This window comes from Bidens hawaiensis, unplaced genomic scaffold (assembly GCF_021521415.1).
Source record: "Bidens hawaiensis isolate Kalapana, Puna unplaced genomic scaffold, B.hawaiensis_p1.1 tig00031775_1, whole genome shotgun sequence".
NCBI lineage: Eukaryota > Viridiplantae > Streptophyta > Magnoliopsida > Asterales > Asteraceae > Bidens > Bidens hawaiensis.
The window spans coordinates 73,664-79,159 of record NW_027495370.1 but is presented as its reverse complement, the minus strand read 5'-3'; the positions used below and the strand labels follow the sequence as shown (position 1 = coordinate 79,159).

At 32.7% G+C, this 5,496-nt stretch overlaps 1 pseudogene; it reads right to left on the bottom strand.

The window, feature by feature from the left end:
* Positions 1-480: 480 nt before the first annotated feature.
* Positions 481-1,018, bottom strand: LOC143582535 (ethylene-responsive transcription factor ERF026 pseudogene; annotated as a pseudogene).
* Positions 1,019-5,496: the final 4,478 nt, after the last annotated feature.

Here is a 5,496-nt window from a genome sequence, read left to right as displayed (position 1 = left end):
CTGTGAGTCTAAAATAAATGATTATTACTTAAAACAAAGAGACACAACAACATGGATTTTTAATTAAAACAAAACAGATATCATGCCTCAGGAAATTTTCTGGCATATGTATTACTTAGTTTATGGATTTCTTTGGACACAAACCATATACACACTATCATATATGTACACACAATGATCATATATTAATGATCACATGATCATATATTTTTCTTTTTATAAATCATACGGCTCGTATGATATGTATACTGACACATAAACTAATATGACAGTGCACACCACTAACAAAGATTATACAACCGGTATAAACTTTTTCCGCTAGCTGTCTATCTGACTCCTATGAGCATTGGGGGTGATATATCTAGAATAGCAATCTCTGTTTATATCAAATAAGTTAGATAACCTATTATCCATGATCCATGAAATAAATATCAAAAGTTCCAAAAACAATATTCATAATATTATTTGAGAACAAAACTATCAGCTCCACAAGTTGTCACAGTCACAAGACTCCCCCAACGGCCGATCTTCAGCCGTCGCCTGCCGCGGTGGACTCACTAGCATTCCCTCCGCCATACCCACCAACAAATTGGGCATATCAAAAATTGCTTCTTCATCAATGAACTCGTCATGTTGCTCGTCAGATTCTCGCTTCATAAACGACTTCATCAACTCTGCAGCCTCCCCGGCTGCACGCCTTATCAAGGCAGGTTCTGGGGACTCGGGTACACGGTATGATCCAACAAATTCTGGGAAGTTCAAGGATGCATCACCGCCCTTGAGTGCCAAAGCCGCTACATCATAGGCAGCTGCAGCCATCTCAGCGGTCACGTATGTCCCGAGCCAAATACGGGATGTTTTACGCGGTTCACGAATCTCAGCTACCCATTTTCCGTTCCGGCTACGTATTCCGTGAAGGGTAGGGTGCTTCCCGGTGGTATTTAGGGAGCTTTCGGTAGAAAAGGAGGTGCTCATGGTCGTGGTTAAACTTTATGCATGTGCGTGCATATATATATGCATAGTACAAAGGTTATAGTACGTGACAAAACGGTAATGAAGCTGGAAAATATCAGATAATTAATTAGTGTATATATTATCATTATCTACTATTATGAATTGGATTAAATATAATTTGTATGTTTTTATTTTATACAGAATTTCTATATAGGTTTATTTTATTTTATTTAAATTTTAGCGATCTTCGGACAAAATGAAATTGAAGCATGTTAGTTAATTATATTTTGTTTATCTACGAATGTCATGTGTTGTAAATTTATAATGATTAATTACATAGCAAAATAATATTAAATAATGAATTGTGATTTTAATGTTTGCAATAATGAGATAATGCAAGTTACGTGAAGTTAATGTGTATGTACATGATGAATTGAATTCTAGATACCCTTAGACATGACAAATTAAGGATTTTAATTGAATTATAATGCAAGTTACGTGAAGTTAATGTTTATAATGAATTGAATTCTAGATCTTTTAAACATGACAAATTATTGAGGTTTGTATACCAACTTATAAGTAGAGGGCCGTGGACCCAGGTTAGTGTAAGCAATTGGTAAAGGTTAAATATAGATAATATTTGTGATGAGTCATCGTACGTAGGAGTTGGATAAAATGTTTGTGGTGTGTATGGAAGTGGTTTTAGAATGATTTATAAGTTTCTAAAATTCCAAACACCTAGTATTAAACTTTTTAACGCATACCGTCAGTAGTAACCCAGACAATGACAATTCGGATTCTTAGATATTCCTGAAGGTCAGTTCTAATAAAATTTAGTAAAACATTTATACAATGGCCATGTAAATACAAATTATCATAGTTGTAATGGTTATTATAGTTACCTTTCTAGGTCAATGGTGAATATGTTCCTTGTTTTGCACGTGCTACAATAAAATGATGTACATATATGATACTTTTCATGGACCTGAATTATACATGAAAATGTGTCACGTAACAATTTAGTGATGGATTCAGAAAAATATTTCATCAGGTCGGAAGAGGTACGATGTCAAAAATTCATATGGGTCGGTAAGCACCTCTAAAAAAATTTTCACGGGGTCAACCGACCCCTACACTTATAATGTGGGTCCGCCACTACATAACATTCAAATATATAATTACTTAGTATACTCTTTTGGTTTTTTTTCTTTACTTACCTAATGCTAGGTTATATGAAGTGATAAAAATTTATAACTAGGATGGAGAATAAGAAGTTTCTTGCTCGAGATATATAAAATCAAGAGTAAATTATACGAATGGTCCCCAATGTTGATTTTCTCTTTCTTCTATGATCCAAAACTCTAAGCTAGTTAACTCTGGCTCGTTAAGTTATGCATAATTAGAGGTATGTATGTCTTTTGTTCGGTCAATTTCTCAATGAGGCGATTATAACCTGAATCGACCATATTGGAGAGAAACCCTATGAGTACCATCATTTTTTCCACGATACTAATGATATGGTTCTCTGGCACATGGAGCTACTAATGATATGTTAATAATGTTGATGGTATGAACTTAAACGATCATTGTATTTGCAATCGATCATGATTAATTAATATTCCTGTTGCTGATTTATACTTTTACAAAACGTGATGCTACCATTTTTCTCATCACATATCAATCATGGACTCATGGTGGATACTTTGCAATATATCCTGTTAGAACATATCTCAATCGTAAGGTTACTTAATTACATTGATTATGTAGATGTTGATGTGTTTTCTGTTCATGAGTTGATTCAACTCTACAACTACTTGCCAATAATAGTTATAACCATCATTCCAAGTAAAATGAATTAAATCTGAAACTATTCACAAAGCGAGTTAGGCAAAAGGCAAATTCAGTAGTGATTGACATGGACTTCTTTGATCGAGATAAGATTGAATATAATCTATAATCACTCGGTTTAAAATAGTGAATGATCAAAGCGGGAATTTGTGAAAAATAGTAAGGCCTACTAACACGTGTCTTTGAAGGAGGTTCTACTCCAATGGGCATGCTCCCAAATAAAGGGGACCTATGATGTGATTCCACACCCGTATGGTCGTCATCATCATAGGAACTGTTTAATCCAGGAGCTTCACAATCTGTCGATTAATGCTTTACAACTATTGGTTCATGTCTTACTTTGTGACAAAAAAAGAAGAGGTTTTAAATTAGGTCAAAGGGTTTCTTACAGATGGAATGGAGATGATTGAGTGAGTAGTGGCCATCAATGACCCAAGTGATCATTCAAAAAATAATTTTCTTTATAACTATTCATGATCACTATCTTCTAAGAAAAAAAGTGTTGATGATATATAATATGAGACACGGAGTGTGTTATTCCATAAGTTTCTCATTTTCAGCTACTCAAGGTCATAGTTCATTTGCAACAAGGGGTAGTTTAGTATGTGTTATAAACTAAATTTGTTTATGTTTATTCAGATGAAGTACAATAAACCTTTGTTTTATTATCATTTTTCAGGTCTATGTCTGTTTTTCATCACGTAATTAAATTTTGAACCAGTTACCCAGAATTGGTAAGTTTTAGCCCATAACTGAATCATGCTCACCTCTATAGGTATCTCGTTTCCTACATATGTTAAAACTACATTTGCAAGCCTAGTTGAGTGTAAAAAATTGAAAATAACCATGGTTGTTGGTACTTAACACATTGTTTTTATGAACAAGTTTTAAGTAGTAAAAGAAATTCGTCTTTAAAAAAAAATAATGTTAATTATAATTTTTTTTATTTTACTTCATCTTTAAATGAAATTTATGATATATTGTTAAAATTATTAATCTATTATCATAAAAGACACACATAGTATTTTCTTGGTTGGTCATATATTTACCTAACGTTAGGAAGCATGCATGAGCTCCAATTATTATTGCTAATAAGATACAAAACGTAAAAGCAAGTGCTCGGAATCATTCAATTCAACACAAATTATTAGTAACAACTACAAGTTTATTTATTGAAAAAGTTAAGAATAATATTTAAGAAGAATGAGCTATTATTGCCGTAATTAAAACTACGTACTGATATGTCTATTGATGAATGTGTATTCTTAACTTAAAAAGAATAAGCTATTATTGTAGATTTGTGTGTAGTTAAAGCCGATCTCAGTTAGTTTCGAGTAAAATATGCAATCGAGCACGCAAATAGCTTGTGGTACTGTTCGCAGATTTACTTGTTAATTTTCACAAATCACTAGTGGTATTTTGTGGCTAAATTTATTCTAATTGCTTATTTTATTTTATATTAAAACATAAAAATAAAAAGAATATCGAAGATAAGGTGGTCAAGTTATATAGGCCTTTGGGTTTTTAGATATAAATTAATAAATTTAGAGGAGTACTATATATGCAAAGAAAAAGTAACGCTTTAGTTCATTAGTAGGTATCATCATATAAATACATGGGTTGTGTTTGATTTCGTGTCTCTAGCATGAATTTTAGGTTTGTGTCATGCATATGCGTATAAAAATTTGTATTTATATCCGTTTGTGCATGCACGCACTTATAAAAATTTTGTATTTATATATAAAAATTGTATATAAATGTATGTTTTTATATGCATGTGCGTATAAAAAATTTGTATCTATCACTAATTGTTCACGATAGATGGTTAATTACGAATATAAATTCTAACTTATACCAAAACTTAATTTACTGATCTTAAAGCATGAAACTATTTACAGAAATTTTGTGTGCGATAAGATTTGTGGAACCAAAACTCTATTTTAGGGGAAAAACAAAATATAATAAGAATTTATGTATATGTGAAGTGTGAAACCATTCACTACAAGATAACTGTAGTAAAACTGATGGAAGATTCCGTCGAAGCAACTACAGTAATCCATGGGTAAAATATTTGTAGGAAATTAAACTCCTTTCCTGATGAAAGCCGTCGATAATTATTTGATGGATTTCCCATGCGACGTCTTCATCAACAGCTTTTCCAACAAATTCTCATTTCTAATGAGAAGATTTTATCTAATACCACAAATTTACAAAATATATTCATTTCGGTAAACACAGTTACAAATTCACTAATTTCAAATCACATTACAAAACTAATTGTAAAATTAAGAAGATATATTCCTTGTGACGAACTTGCAGTAGACCAGACTTAATCTATCAAATATGATTACAAATATGATTCAATCTTGCAATTTAACAAAAGACGGTATTAGATCGTTAAACGGGTCAATAGGAAGATGGAATTCATCCCACATGGAAAGTGGTAAAGAAATTGAAGCTCTTTATAAGAAAGAGATTTTCCATAGTAATATTCTTTTATGAATATCATGCACCAAGTGGTCCTAGCGGAGGGTGTGTAGCACCCAACAAGCACGGGCTCGGGCGATGGCGATGGCGATGGCGACGGCGTTGGGCGCAATGTGGCGCACTTTGCACTTCGCACGCTCACATCGTCGCGAGCCTCCTTAGTATTTTTGGACAACGAGAATTAGGCTAGAAGTGACAAGCTATAAA